The 27,495-nt window shown below is 39.2% G+C and overlaps 1 protein-coding gene across 1 annotated transcript in view; it reads right to left on the bottom strand.

The window, feature by feature from the left end:
- igsf11 (immunoglobulin superfamily member 11) overlaps positions 1-27,495 on the bottom strand; it is a 267,251-nt gene that overhangs the window by 203,769 nt on the left and 35,987 nt on the right. The gene's annotated exons all lie outside the window — the stretch shown is intronic.

Below are 27,495 nucleotides of genomic sequence, written 5' to 3'. Positions count from 1 at the left end.
GAAAGGACCTGAGATATGGATGGAGAATATCCAATAAAAACAAGTGCAATAAACAATAAAAATAACTGATCTAAATAGAGAAGACACTCCGCCAACAAAATGCTGCCTGGTGACAGTAGCTCACAGCAATTGACAAGAATTTCAGCAGGATACGTTAATTGGTTCATGCAAATAGATTACAAAACTTCTACAACACTACATTACATTACACTTGCTAGATCAGAGTATCTAGTGTGCTGTTGTTCACAACAACTTATTTTATATTCCAAACTAGAGGAAAAGTGGGGGTGGGGGGAGAGAGTATTGTGTATATGTTTATTCATTGTACTTACTTGCTAGAAATATATTTATACTACCCTTCAAACACAGAAGTTTATATGAAAAGATGCTTTACATAAAAGAATAAAACAATTTAAAGGCTACTGTAAAGAAAACTCTGCTCAGTCTAATCAAATCTTTCTTTATTACAGTCATAGACCAACATAAGGAGAGTGGGGTACAGTCTCATAAAAGCAAAATACCTTAAATCATTAAAATCTAGGCTAAAAGCTAAAATGCAGAGATATATACAAAGCTAAAACACAAAAATACTAATTAAAAGTAATAATTTTTTAAAAAACTTAAAAGGAAATAAAAGGGAAGAGAATCTGGAGGGAGGGGTAGGAGCATTCAGGGAATATGAGGGAGCATAAGGAAGGAGGGGTACAGTCAGACACAGGTCTAGGAGACTAGGGGGTAGGAGCATTAAATATAGCTGTAATTACACTTTTTTGATAAATTAGAATGCTATTTATTTATTATCTTTATTTATACCCCACCTTTCTCCTCTTGTGGACTAAAGGCAGGTAACATTCCACACTAGGCAAGTTTAAAACGTATGGTACCAGTCATCACCCAGTAAATTTTAAGCACTACTGCGCAGAACTTGACAACACTATAGGTTGTAACAGAATTGGTACCTGAGAGCTACAGGGTAGTATAAAATTGTCCTGAGCACCCTGGGTATCTATATAGCAACAGTGAGATGAGACTAGTTCGAATGCCTCTGTAAAACTGGCACTGGACGAGCACATGTTCAGTTGTTCCTATGGCTCCAAAAGGAAAGGCTGATCCATTAATGTCTAGTACTACAACATACTCCTCCCATAACAAATCTTGGTTCTATGTCTCCTTCATAGACTTTAAAGAATCTCCCAAGTTAAATTATGGGGAAAAAATGATGACTACTCTATTTAATCCACTTACTCCACGAGGAGACCTCAGTCAAAATACGATAAAACCCCCAGGGCCACCTCACCAATGAAGCTGGAACTGAGAAAGGTGTCATCAAGGTTGCATACTGACTCTACTGTTTAACTTCGACATCAACTTCATGGTGAATCATCTTCACAACATGATGATTTTGTGTTAACATACAGAATTTTTCTACTAAAGAGATACTTTTATTTTGGAACTGTTCCTCACAAACCCAAAAGGCATCGATAAATTATTTTAAAATATAGTTCAGTAATTACAAAAAGGTTGAATAATAGCTTTGTACTTCTTTTAACTTCTTTTCTTGATCTTTTAAATCAAGAAATACCTTTCTAAGATCTACAAAGACACTTGTAGGAATACCTCAGGAAGTGACAGTCCAAAAGTGGCAGCTTAAAACCTCAAACAGTAGCTGATACCGGAAGAGAAATTCCCTCCTAGGCACAAAGAAGGCTGGGCGACTTGAAAGGCACTGAACAGACTGTGTTCTGACACCACAAGATGCAAAGCCAATCTTAAGAAATGGGGCTACAAAGTGGAGTCCACGACATGCGAGTGTGGAGAAGAACAAACCACAGACCACCAACTATAATGCAGTCTGAGTCCTGTCACATGCACAATGGAGAACCTTCTTAGCGACATGAAAGGCACTCGAAGTAGCCAGCTTCTGGTCAGAGGAAATTTAGTATAATGCTAAACTATAGTATAGTTTTTAACTCTGTAGTTTTTTATACATTATAACTGTATTCTCAATTTGCTTCTGGAACGATAAATAAAATAACTTCTTTTAACTTGTAGCATTTTTTCCTTAAAAACTTCAACAAATGTTCTGCCCCTTAAATCAATGAACCGTAAGGCTGCACAACAGGGTACAGAGCTACAGACTGCATGCTAGCTAGGCATAATGTACAGGAACAGTGGTGGTCCAAAAGGGATTAATGAAAGAAAAGCACAAACTTTGACCTAAATTTACCACAGAGCTTGTTTTTTATTCAGAACAATTAAGGAGTTAAGCCTAAAGGTGTTACAGAAAATCAGAGCAACAGCATAAGAATACAGTTCTAAAGCACAGATATTTAATAGTATTGTAGCATAAAACAATTACACACAATTTTCATTCTTTGGTTAAAAGAGAGAGCATCTAAATGATTACTCTGGTATTTTTGTTTTCAAGTCACCCTGTCATTACAGTCTAAAGTCAGAGGTCAGAAGGAACAAAATGTCACAACACAAGTGTTGTTCCTGATGTGGAATCCCTGCTTAGATTACAAATGGTGTTCCCACAATGGAATTCCTGTTTAAATGTTTGCTTCGCCTAGCAATAAAGAATAAAGTTATCCAACAGACCAAAAGACTTCCTCAGCCACCCACTTTAGCCTTCATTAGTGAAGTATCTCCCTGGCATTTATATTTGCCTGTCTCTTATGACTGCACTAATAGATGGCACAAAAGACAATAGTAGACAGCTTGAGAGAAAAGACTGCCAATTGGGCTAAGAATCTGGCGGATATCCCTTCAGCTCCCTGCTCTTGGTGAGATGAGATAATTTCTTCAGCTCTACTGATAACAAATATTGCTGGGATGAAAAACAGTAGCAGTAGGTTCGTAAACTTACAAAAGAAAGCTTCCTATCTAGACATTCAGACCCAAGGAAGATCACTTCCAGAAAACTGAAAAAAAATACTTCCACATTGAACACAGTTCTCAGACCAGAACATTTCGGGCACTTCCAGAATACACTTAAACCCGCTTCAGAGCGGAATAAAGAAACCCTCCCGGAGCAGGTTTAAGTCCCCACACAGCAAAAAGAAAAAGAAATGGGCTTTGCCGTTGGCTGTCCCCACGCCCTCCCATGTTATGCATAATCACAGGAGCGCGGTGACATAATGGGTTAAACCTTTGTGCTGGCTGGACTGCTGGCCTGAAGGTTGGGTTGCTGAACTGAAAGTTGCTGGTTTGAATCTGTGAGTTGGGGTGAGCTCTCATCTGTCAACTCTAGCTTGCAGAGTCATAAGAGAAGCCTCCCAGCAGGATGGTAACACACTCAGGTGTCCCCTGGGCAACGTCTCTGTAGATGGCCCATTTTCTCACACCAGAAGCAACTTGCAGTATGTTCTCAAGTCACTTCTGACATGAGTTTTAAAAAATCACATTCTACTGCCACTTTGATCATCAAACTCATTTTAATTTCTTTCAAAAATTTATTTAAATTCTATTTTAACACACATTTAAATGTGTTTTGTTGTTGTTTATTCGTTCAGTCGCTTTCGACTCTTCGTGACCTCATGGACCAGCCCAGCCAAAGCTTCCTGTCAGCCATCGCCACCCCCAGTTCCTTCAAAGTCAAGCCAGTAACTTCAAGAATACCATCAATTTATCTTGCACTTGGCCGGCATCTCTTCCTTTTCCCTTCCATTTTCCCCAACATCATGATCTTTTCCAAGCTTTCCTGTCTTCTCATTATGTGGCCAAAGTACTTCATCTTTGCCTCTAATATCCTTCCCTCCAGTGAGCAGCTGGGCATTATTTCCCGGACTGGTTGGATCTTCTTGCGGTCCAAGGCACTCTCAGGATTTTCCTCCAACAGCACAGTTCAAAAGCATCTATCTTCCTTCACTCAGCCTTCCTTACAGTCTAGCTCTCACATCCATAGGTTACTATGGGGAATACCATTGCTTTCACTATGCGGACCTTCATTGCCAGTGTGATGTCTCTGGCTTTTCACTGTTTTATCGAGGTTGGCCATTGCACTCCTCCCAAGAAGTAGACGTCTTCTGATTTCCTGGCTGAAGTCTGCAGCTGCAGTGATCTTTGCACCTAGAAATATGAAGTCTGTCACTGCCTCCACGTTTTCTCCCTCTATTTGCCAGTTATCAATAATCTGGTTGCCATAATCTTAGTTTTCTTGATGTTTAACTGCAGCCCGGCTTTTGCACTTTCTTCTTTCACCTTGGTGATAAGGCTCTTCAGTTCCTCCTCACTTTCAGCCATCAGAGTAGTATCATCTGCATATCTGAGGTTGTTAATGTTTCTTCCAGCAATTTTAACTCCAGCCTTGGATTCGTCAAACCCCACAAGTTGCATGATGTGTTATGTGTACAAGTTGAATAGGGAGGGTGAAAGTATGCAGCCCTGCCATACTCCTTTCCCAATCTTGAACCAGTCTGTTGTTCTGTGGTCTGTTCTTACTGTTGCGACTTGGTCTTTATACAGATTTCTCAGGAGACAGACAAGGTGACTTGGTATCCCCATACCACCAAGAACATACCATAGTTTATTATGATCCACACAGTTGAAGGCTTTAGAATAGTCAATAAAACAGAAATAGATGTTTTCCTGAAACTCCCTGGCTTCCTTAATTATCCAGCGGATATTGGCAATTTGGTCTCTCGTTCCTCTGCCTTTTGTAAACCCAGCTTGTACATCTGACAACTCTTGTTCCATGTATTGCTGGAGTCTGCCTTGCAGGATCTTGAGCATTACCTTACTGGCATGGGAAATAAGTGCCACTGCATTCTTTAGCATTTCCCTTTTTTGGTATGGGGATATAAATTGATTTTTTCCAGTCTGATGGCTGTTCTTGCAGTATGTTCTCAAGTCACTTCTGACACGAGTTAAAAAAAAAACTCATAATCACATTCCACTGTCACTTTGATCATCAAACTCATTTTAATTTCTTTCAAAAATTTATTTAAATTCTATTTTAACACACATTTAAATGTGCGTTCCCTTTCAAATAGTTGCCGCTCCTGTTGAGGCTGGTGTTGTGTGCCTTCCAACAATTTCTGATTCATGGCATAGGGTGAACCTATCATGGGGTTTTCTTGGCAGAATTTGCCTTTGCTTTCCTCTGAGGCTAAGATTGTGACTTGTACAAGGTCATGCAGGGATTTAAACCCTGCTCTTCTAGAGTCCTAGTCCAGCGCTCAAATCACTATATCACACCAGCTCTACAAAGTGAAAACCTAACACAAAAACACTTCCATTTTTATTTCTTTATTTCTTTTCAAGACTACTTTCAAAATGTTTTCTGCTTTTCATTCAATATGTCAACAAACAGGAAGCAATGATCAGTGATAGACTGAATTCTGGATATATTTAGTTCAGCAGGTGTGCTACAGGAGAAGTTTTTAGTGATTTCTGCGATATAGGATTTCATCAATGTGTGGCGAGAATAGATTAAATCATATCCATTATATTATACTATTCTGCAATTCTATGCAGAGGGGATTAAGGAGCTCTTCATGATGAGAGTAAGCAAAGCAACTTTCAGAGTATTATACTCTTGTACTATATATACTGGCAAAACCATGAATGTAAAATTATTTTCAAGAAAAGAATAACAGTGCCTCTATTCACTGCATTTTATGATAGCTTACGTACACAGAAAGAACTGTCATAAGGTTAAACTGCACCACACAGAATTTTGCAGCAAAAAAGGCCTTTGTTTTAAGGATTCTGTTTTCACATCCATAAAAAATTCATGAAAACAAACTACCGTCTGTAACAGAGCTTTTTCAAAATGTCTGATGTTTAAACATTAGGCAGTTGTCCTCAAATAACAAAAGTGCAAAGTCAATATCTATTATGCTTAAAAATTGTTTTGGAAAATAAAGGTTAGAAAAGAACAACCTATTATTTAGGATGCAGCTTCCAGATGTTGCTGAACTGCAATTCCCATTCAGCAAAATTCAGCAAAACCAGTGGTTACGAATGCTACGAAATGCAGTAAACAGCATCTGGAGAGTAACACAGTTCTCACCTCGACACAGAAAAATTAAACCTGGTTCTGCCAAATTCATCTAGCCATAAATCTTCATAGGTGTAACTATTTGCCTCTAATTTTCAAGAAATCAAAATTGAACCCACCCTATCAATTTAATAGTCCACTATGATGCTTTTGAGAATGTTTGAGAACAAAATAGCAATTGTTGCATAATCAAACTATAAAGGAAACTTCATTTCCTATCACCACCTTGGAGACTTTACTGGAATACAAAACCATGCAATGATTCATTCTACTTGTCTATGCCTTGAACTGGACCAGACATAGAGTCCAGATGACATCCAGGGGCTTCTGTCACTTAGCATGGGATAAATCAAGTTAACCAGGTTTAAACTCATGTTGAGCAAAACCAAGTACGTAATGCTCTGGAACTACACTTTAGCACAAGTGTAGACACCATGATTGGCTCCAATACGAACCTATCTGCTATCCACATGGGTAGAACTACAATTTCCCCTGTGCAGGAAATCAATAAAGGTGCCTAAAAATGTGCAGGAATGTTCCCTGAGCTTGGGACTCTGGAGCTATCCAACAGCAGTGAGAGGGACAGCAAAGGTAAAATGACAGTAGAGCAGGAGTGTACCAAACAAACATGGAGAGTGATCATGGCATGGCTTACAGAGTAGCCCAGTATACTTGCATTACCTATTCACCTATTCTGTGCTGCATTGTCTCTATTGCCTGCTCATTGCTCATTGTCTGCTCCATTTCCCCCAAGTTAATTACACTTTTCCTTTTGGAAGTGAGGCAAAGAAGATGTTACATAGTTTGGTCTTTTCTCTGTCCTCACTTAGCATTTCAGCATCTTCTCCTTCCAATGGCCATACCATTTTCTTATTCTTCCTTTTGTTAAAGATATGACAAAAACCATTTTTATTGCTTTTGATCTCTCTACGGCAGGCATGTAGCCGGGGGGGGGGGGGGGCTGAGGGGCTTCAGCCCCCACCGAAATTCTCAGGGTGGTCCGTGAGAAGGCCTTACATTTATTATTTAAATTGTTATGTTTATTCATATCATTATCTGATCACCATGCACAATATATCCCATACGCATGGGGTATTGGGATAACGATACAAAAGCTTTGCTAGAGTAAACCGTCTCCTGCTCAGACTCAGCCCCCCCCCCCTGAACCAAAATCCCAGCCCCTCCCAAAATAAAATCCTGACTACGGGCCTGCTCTACGGGCAGTTTTACACTGCCATAAAATGCAATGAAGAACTGCATTAGCCTATGTGTATCCAGACAACACACATAGGCTGATGTGAGTTAGCACAGGGTAAGTGCTTAATGCACACAGGGGAAAGAACCTGCTCTGAGATTCAGAATTTTCTCTGTGTTGGGGTAGTGGGGGCAGTCATCACTGATCTCTATGCAGGTTCCCAGGTCTCTGTCCCCACAGCCATTCCATGCTCTCTGAGCTCAAGCAGCCTGGGAGGTGGGGGGGGCTGTCTCTCCTACCCCTAGCACACCAAATTCTTCCCCATAAGAAAGAAAATCAATACTTACTGGACATCATGGTACTGTATTAGTAGTTGGTGCCATGTGATTGAACAAAGCCGCTTGGAAAAACTGAGCCCCCTCCAATCCTTCCAAGCTGGTGGATTCAGTCACACGGCAGCAAACCAGGAAGTAAAGAACACAAAGTGCTCAAAAAGTGGTGTTTTTGTCATGGGGGATGACTAGGAGGTCTGAAACCAATTTTGGTCTGGCTGATCTGCAAGGCAAGTTTTCCACCCCAGTGTAGCCATAATGCAGCTCCAAACCGGTACTTTAACTGTTGGAGGTGCAATATGTACCTGTGTAGAACCACCCTAAATCTGTTATAATTCATATTCTAAAATCTGGTCCAGCTCCCAAAGCTGTTGTTTTGAATTCTGTTCCTGTCCATAAGGGTATTATTTACTAACTTGGGAGATATTGTAGAACACTTTGAGGGAACAAACAGAATTTAACTTTATTGAGGAAATGTACAACCATGGAGGTTTTGGAAGGAAGGGAGTGGAGTTGGGGAGTGCTTATAATAAAAAACTGAAAAAAGATAGTTTTGTGAACGATTGCTGTGCAGCTTTATGAAAATCTAATGAATACTGAATTTAGAAAAAACAATGTAACTAAAAATAGATGTGAGTTTAGAGCTATTCTACTGTTAATCTTCATATGGATAACAAGAAATATGCAATCAAATTTAAGGTTATCCTCATAACAGTATTGGAAATTTCAGTTAGATGGGGAAAAAAACCTACTTCAGCTATATCCACAAGTGCTTGATTATTTTTTACTATAGTGAAATGGATTGGTAACAACATTGTGAAGATCACATATAGTTTATATGGATGTAACTTAGCAGTAAGGGTAAAAGTCTATGCTAGGCTTTAGGGGTTTTTTTCAGATAAGGACTTAGTTAGAAAATGAGAGAGCAATGTCACGGAAAGTGTCACCATTTGAAAAAGAGGTTCATAACAGTAAACAAGGAAGGCAACACAAGGAAGGCAATTTTAGTCATGTAAGCCTTTTGCTTTCATCAAAGAGCAATACAAAAAAGTGGAATGCATTTCTTTATAAGGCAAGAAAAATAGCAAATATCTTTTTTCCCAAAAAATGTGCATTTCTCTTTTTATCAAAAAGTCCTGCTTCCTGCCAGGTCATTTGTGATTACATCATGGATAATGCACAGATTCTTTACTATGATAGTCAAAAGCAGTTAGTTGAAGTAAATACTACAGTAGAAATTATGATAGCTAATCCAGATGCAAACAAAATAAAGCAAATTTTTCACATACCCAAGCAAACATCCCAACATAGGATGGCAGATTTGAGGAGAAAAGTCTAGGCGTTCTAGGCAATGTAAATAAATAAATATAAATAAAACTTTATTTCTATTCCGTCCTCTCTCCTTGAAGGGACTCAGGGCGAATTCCAACAAACAGCATACATTCAGTGTCTTCAAAAAACAGATAAACATTGGTATAAAATCCCAACAAGATCCCACATATGTATGCAGCATTAAAAACCTAACATCAAATTAAACCTAATATCAGTCAATTGAGTATAACATCAATAACCTAAACCAATGTAGTCAGGCAGAATCAGACAATAATTATATAGTGACATAAAATCTAAATAAACGTTCAGAGTAATTTAAAAAGCCAACTGAAGTTCAACAGAGTTATGTGGGTTGGATTATGTGGCCTACATGGTAAATGGGCTGACATAGACTAACAGAACCCAGATACAGCATAGTTCTCAATCAGGATCTGGTAATGGTCTCTCATTAATTAATCCTCCTCCTCTCCATATGCTAATGAGCAGAAGTAGTTGTTTTCTGAAGGAGAGGGGGAGGGGCAGCCTTATTTCTTTAGGAAGGGACTTCCAGAGGTGGAGGGCAGCCACGGAGAACGCCCTCTCTCTTGTTCCCAGGCTAAATACAAAGTGCTGGTACTTGAGATGGGGGGTGGGACCGAGAGCAGGGGCTCCTTCACTGACCTCAGTGCCCGGGCTGGTTTGTAAGAGGAGATGTGATCATTCAAGTAGCCTGGACTCGAGCCGTTTAGGGCCAGCACTTTGTATTTAGCCCGGAAGCAGACTGGGAGCCAGTGGAGCTGCCATAACATGGGAGTGGATCTCTCCTTCTATGGAGCTCCTGTTAGCAATCTGGCTGCCGATTTCTGAACCAGTTGAAGTTTCTGAACTATCTTCAAAGGCAGCCCCACCTAGATAGCATTGCAGTAGTCCAAGCAGAATGTGACTAAGGCGTGGATTAATTTTGGATTATTTCCATGGCATAGTTAAATAAATGAATACAGATAAGCAAGGAACAAATAAGACATTTGACTGCATGTTGCCTGTTAAGTTTATATGCAAGAAAGGATCATGAGAAAGAACAAAACAGAATCACCCACGTATCATTGTTTCTCATTTTTTAAATGTAACTTTTTGTTCTGCAAAAAGGCTTTGCCAAAATGTTTATCTGCTCACCTGCAAAAAGCTGGGAGACAAAGAAACATCAGCAATGCAGTCATGAAACGACTCTAGTTCAAAATATTATTCCTACCCGTTCCTTTTGAAGGCAAATAACTAATTACCTCCATTTTACAGATGAGAAAACCAAAGCATGGAGCTAAATGGCATGTCACTGTGGGTAAAAATTAAGTGGTAGAGGGAGGTCAATAAATTACGCTCCCTACCCTGGGCTCCATCTACCAAGCTACACCTCCCTAATTTTTTTACTGACACCTGGCTCATCCTTTTTTCTCCCCTATCCATTCAGTTTCACACATGGATAAGCACAGACTTGCGAATATTTATTAAGGCCAGTCCTAAAGCAAGTAAATGAAAAGAAATCTATCATGCCAAAGCAGAACAGACTACAAATAAATTGATATATTCTCCAGCAAAGGATTTTACATCCTTGCTCAACACCATTCACCTAACCAAGCAAATACAACAGGCACACATGCTGCAGAGACTCCTTTGATGCCTTACTACATGCTGGAAAAAATGGATAAACAGACAACAGTATGCAAAAATAGCTGCAGGAGCTATCCATCTACCAGTACTGTGCTACACTTATAAAATATTGCTTTGCAGTTGTATATCATGTGCAATACGAACACATTCAGAAATGTGCATTAGAGAAAATATAAGCCAGCATCTGAATCATTCCTGGTATTAAAGTTCTGGCTTGTATTATATGTATGGTCAGTGAAACAAGAGTGACTCCAACATTAACTCAAACATTGGAGAACCCTATTCTAGAAAGGGCTCTGAGTGGAGAAGGCATGAGTTTGTCTTGAGTCTTTCTTCCTTTCCCTGTCCCCCTCTTGCTGAAAGACTGCGAACTGGAAAAGATGCTGCTTTGACTGTCATTACCTTTACAGCTTATTCACCGTATAGTGCATGCATGAGTATCTACGTGAAACATTAGTCATGATTTAAACTGAAAACTCATTTGAGATACATATTCACTGTAAAGTAGAGCCCCATCTGGAGAGAAGGCAGACTTCATCCTCTGCTTGGCATAAGCTTTCTAATGAAGAGAGTATATATGGCAGAAAGAAAGGGGAAGCATGCAAGAGAAACAGACAAAAAGACAGACAGACATCAACAAGAGGTACACATTTGACTCTTGTTAGCAGCCAACTTCTATTTCTATTAGTTAGCACTGTGCTAGCATGCGCTAACACCATCCCCTCGGGTAATTTAAATTTATTTTAAAAAGGCACGTATTTCTATATTTAGGAGGTTGGGATAATCGGGGTGGAAGAGCCCATCTGTTTGTCGTATGCTCCAGCTGCTGTGGATGCGGAAATTTGTGTATTATTTCTTCCCTTGTTTGTTTTGCCTTGTCCTGTTCGACTATGACAGAAGCGAGGTGAGCTCAAGTGCACAGCAAAAGCCAATGCAGAAAAGCAGGTTTGAAAAGACCCAGACTCCCACAGGACATCTGTCCAAACTCATTTGCTTAGGTCACAATTAGGATTTTAAAACAAAGTAGCACATAACCATGTTTTAAAGACATCTGTACTTACAGTATTGGGCTGGTAAGGGCAATGGAGGAGGCAAGCCCATAACCCCAACCTATACCACACTGCTATTTTTCAGATACTATGGGAACAATTTCATACTCCCATCATCCTTTTCGACAGAGTTACGAGTTGGGTCGATACAGGGAATGCCGTAGATGTAGCGTATCTGGATTTCAGTAAGGCCTTCGACAAAGTCCCTCACAACCTTCTGGCAAACAAACTAGTAAAATGTGGGCTAGACAAAACTACGGTTAGGTGGATCTCTAATTGGCTAAGCGAACGAAGCCAAAGGGTGCTCACCAATGCATCATCTTCATCTTGGAAAGAAGTCACGAGTGGAGTGCCGCAGGGTTCTGTCCTGGGCCCGGTTCTGTTCAACATCTTTATTAATGACTTAGACGAAGGATTAGAAGGCACGATCATCAAGTTTGCAGACGACACCAAATTGGGAGGGATAGCTAACACTCCAGAAGACAGGAGCAGAATTCAAAACAATCTTGACAGATTAGAGAGATGGGCCGAAACTAACAAAATGAAGTTCAACAGGGACAAATGCAAGATACTTCACTTCGGCAGAAAAAATGGAAATCAAAGATACAGAATGGGGGACACCTGGCTAGACAGCAGTACATGTGAAAAAGATCTTGGAGTCCTTGTGGACAACAAGTTAAACATGAGCCAGCAATGTGATGCGGCTGCTAAGAAAGCCAACGCAATTTTGGCCTGCATCAATAGGGGAATAGCATCTAGATCCAGGGAAGTCATGCTCCCCCTCTACTCTGCCTTGGTCAGACCACACCTGGAATACTGTGTCCAATTTTGGGCACCGCAGTTGAAGGGAGATGTTGACAAGCTGGAGAGCGTCCAGAGGAGGGCAACTAAAATGATCAAAGGTCTGGAGAACCTATGAGGAGAGGCTTAAAGAACTGGGCATGTTTAGCCTGCAGAAGAGAAGGCTGAGAGGAGACATGATAGCCATGTACAAATATGTGAGGGGAAGCCATAGGGAGGAGGGAGCAAGCTTGTTTTCTGCTGCCCTGCAGACTAGGACACGGAACAATGGCTTCAAACTACAGGAAAGGAGATTCCACCTGAACATCAGGAAGAACTTCCTCACTGTGAGGGCTGTTCGGCAGTGGAACTCTCTCCCCCAGACTGTGGTAGAGGCTCCTTCTTTGGAGGCTTTTAAACAGAGGCTGGATGGCCATCTGTCGGGGGTGCTTTGAATGCGATTTCCTGCTTCTTGGCAGGGGGTTGGACTAGATGGCCCATGAGGTCTCTTCCAACTCTACTATTCTATGATTCTATGATTCTATGAACAGTTTGCTTCAACTGGATTATTGTTAAACCAACTGCTCTACTTAAACTGCTCTACATCCAGACTAACTAACCATTCCTCAATTTTGTGCATACTTTTTCTGGTTTTATTTTGGGGACCCATACTCATTTTTTTCTGTTACCTCCCAGCATAGAATGATAGAGTTGGAAAAGACCTCATGGGTCATCCAGTCCAACCCCCTGCCAGGAAGCAGGAAAATTGCAATCAAAGCAGAAACTTTTATATAAACTCCCCAGGTCAGTTTATTTTAACCTGGTATAAAATCAGAAAGGAACAAAATCTGGGATTTTTCAATCATTCTGGATGCTCCCTATAAGAATTAATTTTAAAACTCCACCACATTTTGGCAATTAGAGCTCATCCTCATTCTCATCGGCCTTATTTATATGCAAACAATTATCTTGTTCTGGAGATGTGTGAGCTTTTCATTACAGAGTTTTTCTTCATATTCAGGATGGCAAGAATTTGAGCCTTATCTTGTGAACAATGTTAAAAAAACACACATACAAATTGTTCTCTTGTGAATGGTTTAAACCAAGCGTCCCCAAAATTAGGCTCTATAACAGGCATGGGCAAACTTTGGCTCTCTGGGTGTTTTGGACTTCAACTTCCACAATTCCTAATGGCCTGTAAACTGGCTGGGAATTCTGGGAGTTGAAGTTCAAAACACCTGGAGGGCCAAAGTTTACCCATGCCTGCTTTATAATGACAGGCCTCTAAGGGTCCTAGTCATCAACAGTTCTGCTCATGTCTTGCAAATTGAGGTCTATGGCTTCCTTAATGCAGGGTTTCCCAAATTAAGGCCCACGGGCTAGATGCAACCCTCCAAAGTCACCCCCGCCCTAAACATTAGACTTAGGGTTGCTCTAAGTCTGAAACAATGTGAAGGCATACAACAACAATCCTAATTAACTGGACTTTCTCATCAGCCAAAAGCAAACACACTCTTCCCACTGCAATACTGGTATATTTATGTTGGTGAAAATTGTTCTTCCTTGCATTGTTCTTTCCTGTTTTCTTGTACTACAAATATGATATGTGAAGTGTTCATGGTTTTGTTTTGTTTTTCAAACTGTAGTCCCCCCCCCCCAACAGTCTGAGACACTGTGAACCAACCCTGGCTTTAAGTTTGAGGACCCTTGGTTTAACCCAATAATAATCACTGAATACTAATAATAAATGCTAGACTCCCATTTCCTTATTGATACATATTATATTTATTTATTTTATTTATTTCATACATTTGTATCCCATCTTTCTCACCCCCAGAGGGGGACTTGGGGCGGCCTTAATTAAATTAAATTAAATGTCTTAATTAAATCCCATTTGGATTATTGCGATGTGATGTATATTGGGTTGCCTCTGAAGAGTACACTATGACCCTGGTATCAGCGGGGAAGTCTAATAGTGAGTCATAAAGAAATGAATCACATTTATACCAGAAGTTTACATCGAGTAGCAAATTCCTTTTGAGGAGGAGGGTGTAGTGGACCTCTGTAGGATTTTTCTAGGTCCTCCATGGCAACTCTATGGTAACTTCCTGTGAAAGCATACTATAGAATCATCTGAAGGACCATGAAAAATACTAAAAATGATATATTTTGTTAGATTTGAATAGGTAAAACTGTGAACTTCGGCTGGTCCAAATTGACATGCTGTAGCCAGACTCATGAACAGGGCTGATAATAATAATTCCACTCATTATGAATTTGTTTCTAGGAAAAAACCAAGGTTTTTCCTTATAAATTTATGTAAAATTTGAACCCAAAGTGTCTAAAAGGCTATATTCCCACACAAAAGCTTGTCCATGAAAAGGTGTCTGCAGGAGAGGCCATTTTTTTAATGTTAACATTTTCATAGGCATGTTTGATAAGAAAATGAAATACAGCTTTTTAGTGGCCTCCCCCAGTTTTATAACTGAAATGAACATTACAATAGAATTAAACTATTCACAATATTAAAATTATTTAAATCTACACATAAATGATGAAATGCAATTAAAATAGAAAGCAATTGTTAGGCTAATACATTTTCGTTGTCTTTCTGCTGGAAGGCAATGATTTTTCCATTCTATCAGGTCTTCAGTAACTGATTGACTGATATAGACAGGAGATTCAAAAGCATGGCCCAAACCTCCCAAATGAAGTTAGGGGTCAATTTATAATGGTTTTTCCAACAGCACATATTTCTTACAAACCCATTGTTCCTTAGACAAATGTTCTCTTTGAAGGAAGAAGAGCATGTTGCATTTGAGTGCAGACTCTACAGGCCTCCATTACTATGATATATGAAAACTAGTTTCCAACACCTCTCACACAATTCATTCAACAGCATTTAATTTTTGTTCCCATGGATTGCAAAGGCAATGAATCTTAAGCATGAAATGCAGAACTACTCTTACAAACGCAGCTACCACCATTCCCTTCCCTAACTTCACAAAGATATTTGCTTGAGAACAGGTCATATCTTTTTGGAAAAGACCATTTAATCTCTCAAAGCAGTCTTTAAAGACTCTGAGAAAAAAAACTGAGTAAACCCAAACAATTCCTAATTAAAGTGTTTAAAAGCTGATATAGTAATAAATGTTTCAGAAGGAAGCTATCTTGTAACAAATTATAATTGCCTTAAATCCTGAAGTACATAATGAAAAAAAACAGTTAATAAGCACTGAGTCTGGGTTAGTTGACTATTCTTAAACACACCGACATTTGAATATATGGCAATACCTATTGATCTTTTGCAAATCAGCCCATTGACCTCTGATATTTTCTTTTAAAAATCAAGAAATCATACAGATTTAAGAAAAGAAGACCCTATCCAGTCCATAATCTTTTCTTGAATTGGCCAACAATAGAGTTCCCACAAATAGGACATGGGCACAACAACATTGTCTGCTCATGTTTATTTCAAGCAAAAATTATTCTACTTCAGATCCTGGAAGGAGCACATAGCCATCAGAATCATTAGCTACTACAACAGCTGAAGAACTGTTTAAAATAAAATAAAAAATTCTAAGAAACCGGAGTCTAAAGTAAGGCACCTTCTACACTGCCATATAATCCAGATTATCTGCTTTGAACTGTATACACTGCCTACAATCCAGTTCAGAACAGATAATCTGGATTTTATATGGCAGTGTAGAAGAGGCTAGAATTATGATTTTTTTTCAAGCCAAAAGCACCCAAGAAACTTCCCCTGGAGTTGCAGGAAATGCCAGTGGTGCTCAGGCATTGAGGTGCATCAGTGGGAATGCCGAACTCAGCAGAACATGAAGTTGAAATTCTGGGGAGAATCTTGAAATAATAACTCTACTCCCAACAGCAAACGGAATAAAATATACCAAATTTCCTATTCTGAGCGTGGAAATTATGCAGTAGGGAATAAATACACAAGGACTTTCAATCTCAGCAATTTCACCATCTCTTTCTATAGCAACCGAGTTTTAGAATTTGTCCTTGATCTTTTCCAGTGCCAGTGGAGGGTTACCATAACCATGCACTAACATACATAACATTAGGCATCGTGATTTAGCATTTTCCCTACAATAGAGATGGCTAGCAATGTAAAGACATAAGAAATACAGACCAAAGGGTTTTCTAGTCTAGGAGCAGAAAAGTCCAAACACAGGAAATGAAGCAGCAGGCTAAGATGTTCAGAAGGGATTAAGAAAAAGTCATGCTCAGAGTTTTCAAGAACCACTTAAACACAGAGAAACAGTGTTCACTTGGGCTACCTGGTAAAAAGTGCTCCACTGGGATGTCTGCTTTCTAACAATAGAGCAGTTAGTAGAAATCATTTCCTGCTAAGTAAGAAAGATAACAAATAGCCATTGTGTTGACATTGTGGCTGCGATTGTTATGGTATCAATGATCCTGCTATGTTACTATGTTACTCATCTATTGAGTTCTATTTCCTTAAGGCATAACATCTTACAATTCTGCACCACATCACTCCAAACTACCAGACATGGGAAGTGTCACAAGAAACTGGATGTTAAAAAGAGCTGTTTACCTCTTCGGTTAAGAGACCTATAAACTGCTATTCTTGTAACTACATGGGCAATAAAATGAACAAGAATGTGCAGCTATCCGCCACACCAAAAAGCTAGAGGGATCATATTTATGTCCTAATCAGACCTGCAAAATGAAACCATCTGCTTGAGAATGATTCCGCAGGCATGAAGTTCATGCACAGTATGCATTGCAACAAGAGCCCATTAATCTGATTACAGAGTGCATTTATCGCCCAATTAATGTCAATGAAGTATACACTGAAGTTAATAGTCAAACCCCTGATGACCTTATCTGGGCAACATCATCCTAACACTCTGTGAACAATAAACAAGGCAACCTGAAACTTCTTAGGTACATGATAGGAATTTTTGCATTGACCTTTTCAGACTTCACCTGGAATATTGTGTTAAGTTCTGGACACCACAGTTCAGGAAGGATATTGACAAGCTGGACCATCTCCAGAGAAAGGTGGCTGAGACTATCAAAGGTCTGACAACCTAGTCTTATGAAACATGGCCTAGGGAGCTTGGGATGTTTAATTTAGAGAAGACTGAGAAGTGACATGATAGTCACCTCTATATATAGGTAAAGGTTGTAAGGAGCCCCAGTGGCGAAGTGGGTTAAAGCACTGAGCTGCTGAACTTGCAGACCGAAAGGTTCAAACCCCGGGAGCGGCCGCTGTTAGCTCCAGCTCCTGCCAACCTAGCAGTTCGAAAACAAGCCAATGTGAGTAGATCAATAGGTACCGCTCCGGCAGGAAGGTAATGGCACTCCATGCAGTCATGCCAGCCACATGACCTTGGAGATGTCTATGGACAACGCCGGCTCTTCAGTTTAGAAATGGAGATGAGTACCAACCCCCAGAGTCAGACATGACTGGACTTAACATCAGGGAAAACCTTTACCTTTACCTATATCTGAAAGGATGTCATTTTTTTTTTATGTCAATTTCAGTGCTTAGTTTTGGCTGTCATATTTTCTGCCAACCCCACACAATAAAGCAGGATTAGAATAACTAAATGTCTTTTCTGAGAGCAATCATTGCAATTTGTAGTCTCTCAAGCTTGGCTACATGTAGCTAAGCTTGACACAGAGGTAAATATGGGACAAGTATTGGTCTTGTCACTCCTAACAGGGTTAATTTTGAGAACTCAAGTGTTGGGTTTATGGATTTCTGAGTATAAGATCAAATGAAGCAAAAACTGAAGCAGTTCTTAAACTGGGGTGAAAAACAAAAATTGGGTGAGAAATCAAATTCTCCAATCTACAGCCCTCTGTGGTCCAATGGATGTTGGATATTTAACTATGGCCTTGAAATTACTGGATTCTCACCTGAACCCTAGGTATAGCTTTCACATCAGGTACAGCCTGGAGCCAGGGTCCATGGTAAGAGAATACATTACCCTTTCCTCCCTTAATTCTAACTGAATAGTACAACTTCTCTTGATACCTAGTGAGGGACCTGAATCCTGTATAATTTGCAGCAGGAATACAAATTGTGCCCAAGAAATTCTGAGAATTCATATGACTCCTTTATTGGTATATAGTCAAGTTGTCGGTATACGATTCAAGCATGGTATTAAACACCATGAAACCACCCAGGAACACTAAAATTATACTGTGTCTAGAAATTAAAATAATGCAGATACATGGTAAAAGGAACTAGACTTTAGCTGAGCCTCTGATGCTGAATGTTATGCCAAGGCTTGTGAGGTACAGAAGCCTAAAATGTAGTATTTCAAATCAGAAACTAATAGTCTGGCCGAAAGAAACCCTGCATTCTGATTTCAGCCTCCAGAATGCAGAGGAAAGTTTGTCAGTTGGCAGCCAAGCAAATGGCAATCTAAAGGCATTTTTCAAAGCAAAACCTGGAAGAACTGATAAATTTTACATACACAATTTGCTGGCAGATCAGAATCCAAGGGTGACCAGTTGGCAAAAGATAACATCATAAACTGTACTGTATTTAATGGTATTTCTTTTTGGATGATCTTGTTATTGATATTGTTTGTTTGGTTCTACTTGTTTTGTCTGTTCTGTTGATTGTAATAAATTTATTTCATTCAAGGTCAGAACACTGTCCAACTAACCTTTCTGGAGAAAGAAAGAGAGCAGAAGCAAAGGAGACTATAGTGCATTGGTATCCATGACTGTAGGCTTTACAAGGGAAACTATTTGCCAAAGTTCTCCTTGCATAGCCCAAAGTGTACCATAGAGGCTTTGATCACTATGATCACAGATTTCTAATTGCAGACATAGACAGAGACACAGATATAATTAGCAATTTGTGACATAAAGAGGAATTTAATTTTTTAAAAACACTTTCAAAGTTCTAATTTCAACAAAGTTGGACACTTGCACTTTTCAAGCTCTTGCAGCAGGAATTGCCTCCTGAAAGAATCCACCAAAACAAATGGTACCCAAATCTTAGAACAAGACTGGAATATGAGGCAGAAAATCCCACAAACCACTCCCCTGTGTCCATTTCATGTTTATTTTCATGTTATTTTTAAGCCCTTAGAACAAGAGAAAAAGAAATGATCTAGATAATATTGACTCTGTTTCAATAAGCCCTGTTCAGTTTTTTTAAGAAATCAGTTAAATAACTAGGATGTTTTGCTGAAACTGAAATGTGTCCAAAGGAATAGTGGAAACCCCAGAGCCTGAAATCATTTTGAAAATTGAGGAATTAACCAAGTATTTAGGTTTCAATTTGCTGCTGCTCCTTGTTCCCTGATGCTCTTCAAAACTAAGCCAAGTTGTCTTCTTTTTGCAGCAGTTTCACCCAGCAAAAAACTGAATGGGGCTATTAAGAGAGACAATAAGTTCAATGCTTCTTCTAGGATAGGGTGCTGGACAACAGCCCAATGCTACTACTAAACTTCAGCATAACAATTTCTGCAAAGTGTAATAGGAATTGTGTTGTCGAAGGTTTTCATGGCTGGGATCACTGGGTTGGTATGAGTTTTTCAGTCCATATGGCCATGTTCCAGTAGCATTCTCTCCTGATGTTTCACCTGCATCTGTGGCTGGCATCTTCAGAGGAATGTCCTGCTTGTGCCAGGTAGTAATTTCACAAGGCTGTAGCTCCTGCAGCATTGCTTTGCTAAAAGATCACAGATCAACATTCCTTGGAGGTGCCCTGTGTGTGTGTGTGTGTGTGTGTGTGTGTGTGTGTGTGTGCGTGCGTGCGCACAGTCGCATACGCCTTCAAGTCATTTCTAAATTATGATGACTCTTAGGCAAAACTATCACAGGGACTTTCCTTTGCCTTTCTGTGAGCCTGAGAGAATGTGACTTGTTCAAGGTGACCAAATAGAGATTCAAACCCTAGTTTCTCAGAGTAGTAGTCCAACACTCAAACCAGTACATAACACTGGCACCTCAAAGCTTTAGCTGTGTAAATCTACAAATGTAGGGACTGCAGCAGGCTGTCTATCCAGACATTGTGTAAGGCAGTTCTGTCGGTCTGCTTGTTCAAGCATAGAGAAAGGGGACTGTAAACATACAATGTATTGTAGTTGCTTCTTTCTTTTTGCATTTTGCAAAAAATTAAATTAGTATACAAGGAGTAATATATAGTAGTTAACTTTTAGCTCAATCTCAGTGGATTTTACCGGAGCTGCCTGGATTCAACTCTAGCTATTTTAATACATTTATTTTTGTTTTTAACTGAGATGATTTAAAACAGGCAAGAATACGTGCTTTAGATCTTCTGAAAAGGTGACACATGCTTCTTTTCCTAAATCTAAACAAAGCAAATTAGAGATTCCTTACTGCGTTTGATAACTCTTTTGAAGCAATTCCCATACTAAATCAGTAAAAAGATTCTTCCACAAGATTATATCAATCAAACTTTACAAAGTTTAACAAGAAGTCAACCTTACTTGTTCACAGACCTCCATCATCCAAGAACAACAAATGTGTCTATATTAGTATAATCTTACTCTACAAACAGTTAACCAAACAAATGCCCAACTAGATAGGTATGAATTAGATTACATAACTTAATAAAGGTTGATCACAACTGAGATCAGGATAGATTTCAGGCACTTGATTCTGAATTACAAAATAAATCAAGAACTGACAGGATTGAACTGTTTATTATAGAATAATGAATTCTTGCTGAATTGCCTTTTCAATTGATTTATCTTTATAATGATTCCACTGCATTCTGGGCATGTGTCTCAGTGGCAAAACGAAATCTAACATCTTCCTTCTCCATACCTTTCAGGAAAACTACAGAGTAAGGCTGGAGGGCCTAGAGATGCCTAGAAAGGTGTTTTCTCAGGGTAAGAAAATAGTCCTGAGCCCCCTCAGGGAGATAGGGCAGAGTATAAGTAAAGTTTTAATAATAATAACTCCAGCAAATGCCTGAATTGAGGCAGTTCTTTCACAAGTTTTCTGAGCTAAATATATTCTGATATTTCATTATGGTATTTTTATTGAGTAGAATTAAAACATGGGTAGAGAAGCATTGCCTCTGAATCTCACCAGGACTCCCCCCTCCAAATTTCTCTCTCTCTCAAAACAGTTCTGGTGAATTCATTTTGGTAAGTGGGAGTAGTGTTATTGATTATGCTCTTACCTAGCCTCAGCAGACAAGCCGAAACTCAGTTTTTCTTGTTTATTTGTTTGTTTCTATTTTATTACATTTCTATATGAGACCATAAAGATAACAATAAATCACCCATTCGTTATTAAAATGGAATGTTTTAATTTTTATAGCACACAAATAAGTTATCACACCGTAAAAAAGTTAGATGGGTCAAAGTAATCAAATATCAGAATAGGCTCTAACTTTCTTATTTCTAACTCAATATACCAGTGTGGTTGTATAGTTTTATGCTAGTTTTATGCAGCTGAATCAATTGCTTGTAGTGCTGGAACATTAGCTTAGTATAGATCAAAATAAAAAGTAACCCAAACTTTTGTAAAATAGGATATGTTGGCTCTTGAAATATCAGATTAATGGCCTTTATTATTCTTATTGGGGGAGAGGGGGTTAACTAATCTGCAAGCTAAAAAAGAAATTCCAAAAAAAATCTATTGTCAAAAAACCTCATTGTACTTTCAACTAACAGAAAATTATTTGGGACCTTCACTCATTGGTGCCCTTAAAAACAGGTCAAATCCAACTCTCTGCAAGATCGCACATGAGGTATCCTATTTTTTCTGGTATGTTTTATGACTCATCAGTCTTTCCATTTGATCTTTGAAATCATTTATCTTTGGTTTGTCCAATGCCTTCCCAGCCAGAAATAAAGATTTTATCAAGCAATTTAAGAACAGAATCATGCTGCATTTTGCAGTTGTTGAAAAGGCATGTGATTATTAGGCTTGAGCCCAAATCAGTTTGAACAAAAATGATTTGTAGTTTTTGGTGGACCATTTTATAATAATATACAAAAACAGAATGGAGAGGAAGGAGATGAAAAGCCTGGCAAAATAGATTAAGAGAGCCAGATTTTATTGGTTCTGGAAAGGAAGGAGTTAAATCTGCAATATACCTAAGGCAGAAATCTGCCCCAGGCAGAAGCAGCGTCCTCCATTTCTTCTTGGAAACTTCCCTCCTCCTGCAGAGAGGGCCCTGGGAACCCGCTTTTCCAGCAGCACTTGCATAGGGTGAGCATTGAAAAGTTCTTCTCCCAGCATGATGGGAGTTGAAGTTTTTCTCTCTGTTTTTCAGCCAATAAAAAGCCTGATGGTGTCCATGCTCTGATTGGCTGAGAATAGACACAACCGGCAACTACAATTCCCAGAACCCTCTCTTGCGGTCTGTCTTTATTTTTTTAAAAATGTTGCGGTTAAAACTTAAAATACAGTGTTCCCTCACTTATTGCGGGGGTTATGTTCCAGCACCACCCACAATAAATGAAAATCCATGAAGTAGGGACACTGTATTTATTTTAATATTTATACATTATTTTAGTAGTTATACACTATTTTAAGTCTTTATCAATAATAATAATAATAATAATAATAATAATAATAATAATAATAATAACAACAACTTTATTTTTATACCCCGCCCCATCGCCCAGGCAAAACAGACAATATAAAATTCAACAATATAAAAACAAATAGATAAAAACAAATAAGATCGAATATACAAAAACATACTTTGATAAAATCCTGGGTTGACTCCTAAAACAAACTGGGCCAAAAAAGTGCAAGCGAGCTATAATTATGGAAGAGGTAGGTACCCAGACCAGCTGTCCTGTTTCAGTGCTAGGGAAGGAGTACACAGAGAAAATATGTCCAGCTAACAGAGTGGAGAATGCTATAAAAATAAAATAAACAACAGGGCGATCCCAAGCTATGGAAATCAATCGCCAAAGGCCTGTTGCAAGAGCCAAGTTTTCAGGCTCTTCCGAAAAATAAGGAGGGTAGGGGCCTTCCTAATCTCCCTGGTGAGAGAGTTCCAGAGCCAGTGGGCCATGATGGAGAAGGCCCTCTCCCTCATCCCCACCAATCGCAATTGCGAGGGTGGTGGGAGCGAGAGGAGGGCCTCCCCCGACAAACGAAGAAACTGTGCAGGATCATAGGAGGAAATGCGGTCATGAAGGTAGGTGGATCCCGAACCGTTTAGGGCTTTGTAGGCGATAACCTGCACCTTGAATTGGGCTCGGAAAATAAACGGCAGCCAATGGAGCTCCTTGAACAGGGGGGTTGAACGCACCTTCTAATTCACCCCAGTTAGTAGCCTGGGTGCCGAGTGCTGTACTAGTTGCAGTTTCCAGACCATCTTCAAGGGCAGACCCACGTAGAGCACATTGCAATAATCCAGTCTAGAGGTAACTAAGGCATAGACCACCACAGCCAGATCCTACTTCTCAAGGTACGGTCGCAGCTGGCACACATGTGATGCCTCATGGGCCTTGTAGTCCCGTTCCTAGTGTCACTGTGGCAGATGAGGATGAAAACATGGGGTTTTCTCCGGATCAACAACAGCCGGACTCCTTCAAGATGCCTGATGTTGATGTTCTTGCCCAAGAGCCAATTAAAACCGACCTTGAACAGCTCTCACCTCCCTTTGCTAGGAGACATTCCTTTACTGCAGACAGGGGAGTTAAAGAGCGGGTTCGCAGGAGTTTGAGAATTGCTGCCAAACAAGACACTGATTAGCCATGTTTCCCCTGGGAAAATCCAGGGAGTCTCACATCTGCAAAGTTAGGTTTCGTTCCCTGTTCTCTAGGGAAAGAGGACGCTGAACACCTGTTTGGCGGGAAAACGAGACCCCGTTAAAGGTGCCTGGCACGGTTGGTTCGTTGCGGAGACATCAGAGCAGCTCCAGGAGTGAATTCATGTTTCCAGCTTAGTGTGGACTTCGCTAAGTCCGCAAATCCAGTTTCCTTGCCTCGTCTATCCAAGCCTCCAAGAATTGCCTTGCTTGCTCCTAGCCACGGATTTTGTTCTTAGAATCAAGTTTTGGATTGCCTTGCCTCGTTCCTAGCTATGGATCCTGATTCCTAGATTCAAGCCTTGTTTCCAGCCTCCTTGTGGAATTACCTTGTACCTTGAAAGACTCTGGACATTTCCCCACACTATTGCCTGGCAATAGTGTGTGTTTCGGTATTGGATTTTATCTTTGAACTCTAATATCATTTATTGAACAAACTATTTCTGGACTATATTTGGCCTCATTTGAAAGGTCTGCTTCTGGACTATATTTTCTGCTTGTTTTTTATTATTCTTATACACTTCTTTAATAAAGATATTAGATAGTTATTGGCCTCCGTGTATGGTTCTTGGTGCTCCGCTGCCTAGGGTCTGACAACACAATTGTGTGTTGATAAATCGCCTCTTTCTCCTCCTTCTTGCCGCTTGGGCTCTTTTTCTCTCCCTTTGGCTTCTCCTTCCTCCCTTCCTTAGGCTGTAAATTGTAATTGTTTATGATTTATAATAGTCTTTTAGAGTTTATTGAAAAACCGTGAAACAGCGAATTTACGAAAAGTGAACTGTGAAGTAGTGAGGTAACACTGTAATTCTAAAAAAATAGTAGATTGGTGAATGCTTTTGAAACTTGGCAGGCCTGCAGTTGTAAATGGGGTCTAAAACCGAGGTAGGTTTCATGCAGATAGGCCTTAAAATGACTGAGAATTGAACCTTTAAAGTTTCCCATTGTAACCAATGGGCCAAATCTTTGCAGAATGGAAACAGCAAAACCCCTTTCCATTTGAGTAACTTCCCAGTGAACAGAATGAGGGTCAACTAACAATGAACCTCAAAACGGCATGCCTTTTGGTTGAATTACACACTTCTAGTGATTATGGCCATTTCCCCCCACTTTTAGAGCTTGACTAAGAAGGTCTAGAACTATGCATGAAAGCAACCAGTCACTATTTTTAAAAAGAACATTCCAAAGCTCCTAAACAAGCCTTTTATCAATTATGGTAAAACTACATGCAAAGTATCTGCCACAGTTTAGTCTGGTTCAAAGCATAGTACTGTATATAAACAAAACATAATAACTCTGTTTTGTTGGGTTGTGACCTGCCATCAAGTCAATTTCGAATTCCAGATTTCCATCAGTCTTGACTAAAATGTCCTCCCACATGGCCTGTCAAGTTTAACCTGGTTATAATGCTCAACAGTCGCATTTCATATCTTTTAAGAACATCCAGGCTCAGAAATTCATATAACCTTACTGCAGGGGTTTCTTTTGTCACTGCAATAATAAGCTACTTTTTCCTCTTTGTTATGCATATCAGTGGTCATGTTAGCTGAATTGTATAACTATGTTAGCCGAACTGTATGAGCTGTACTCTTTAAACGCACACTTTTTAATTTCTGTCACTTATATTTTTAAATTTTAATATGAATTAGTTGCATGACTGCAATACATTCCTCTTCCCAAAATGTGCATTAATTTATTATTATTATTATCATGTTTATTGATTCCCCGCTTTTTCTCTCCACAAAGAGACTCAAAGCGGCTTTTTCATGCATCACCCTCCACACACTTAATAGGGAAAATGAAGAAAAAGAAGATACAATAAGCTCAACTATTGAGATAACATACACAAGATAGCCAGCCTCTACTACTTCACAATGTACAAACTTGCTGGATTCATGCACCAAAAAATAAAAATAAATAAAAATCTAGAACAGTTTCTGCAATCCCTTTTTATTGTCGGTCCTAAATGCCAAATCACATTTACATAAGGAAAACAAAATTTTGAATGCTGAATGAAGTCTTTCCTTCATTATTTATACTTCCTCTGTATTACTCCAGGTCAGTATATCTAGATGCTGAATCCTCAAATATTATTGAGCTATAATTCTTTGCATGTCAAATGGTCAGGCATCTAGGGACAAACTGCTGAAAATCACTGCTATAGGATGAAACATGGAATTAGTATAGGGGGCTAAAAGTAACACACAGCACAAAGTTATAGCATTAAATTGAAACCAACTATTTATAATACTACATATGCAATACAGATGGGGTGTCCCTCTATCCATGCATTCTTATCTGTCTGGCACTGCTGATCTGAACAGCAATTATTTTCTTTTAATACTGAAAATGGCAATCAAACCTTCAGTAAGTCCAAGACCCCTCGAGCTGCAAAGGATTAAAGATGTTCACTAAATGCTACTTCCCATAAAGAAGTCTGGCCGACCCTCGTTTTGTTCATAAAATCAACATTGAGCCATTGCACAGGCCTTTAGTAGTCTTATAAAGGAATCTTTCATAGGAAGCAATGCAGGTATAATTAAATTCAGAGGCACTCTCCGATAATTATACTATTGATGGGGCCCTGTATTACGTTTAAACCTGTGCTGTGCATCTATAAAATGTACATAGCTTTAATTACATAGAATTATGGGGCTGGTAGAAACACTAAAATAATCTAATCTAATCCTTGGCAGATTTAGCACAGACAAACTAAGGCTAGCAAATTAATCCACTCAGCAGAAGAAGGAATCAACTATATTAGAGCAGCACACAAAACAAAACAGGATTTAAACAACCACAAGAGATATTTACTACCTTAGAAATGATGGAACAAGCAGGTATCTTGCCCTATCGGTCTGAAGTGAACCTGATACCAAATTAACTGCTCCCTCCCTGTGAGTAGTGTGTAAATCTTTGTAAAGATCATAATCTATCATAATAATAAAAAAAACCACAAAGAAGCAGCTAAATATGTACACATTTCTAACATAAAAACAGAAAATATAACTTGCTATAGGTGCTATAAGAAAAGGAATGATCGTTCTTACCTGACATATCTTCATTTCTAGCAGTGAAATGATGGGTTGCTCTTGCTTCTCATCCTGACAGGCAGGAATATTACAGATTTCTCTAATGAGAAAAGCTACCTTAATAAGTGCAGATTAATTATCAGCTAATGCTCCAAAGGAAAAAGCAAACTTATGAAACAGGCATTAATCAGATTAGAAATGATCAAGGTAGATGAAAAGGGTTTTTTTTCTTGAGTTAACATGTTAGGAACACCAACCTACAGTAAATGTAAACCTTTCACTGGGTATGGAGCTGTTCACTTTTCAGTGCTGGAAATAAACATAGCATGGGTAGAAAAATATTGCCACTTCTATCAGTGAAATCAG

Source organism: Anolis carolinensis, chromosome 3 (genome assembly GCF_035594765.1).
Source record: "Anolis carolinensis isolate JA03-04 chromosome 3, rAnoCar3.1.pri, whole genome shotgun sequence".
NCBI lineage: Eukaryota > Metazoa > Chordata > Lepidosauria > Squamata > Dactyloidae > Anolis > Anolis carolinensis.
This window is presented reverse-complemented; position numbering and strand designations above follow the sequence as displayed.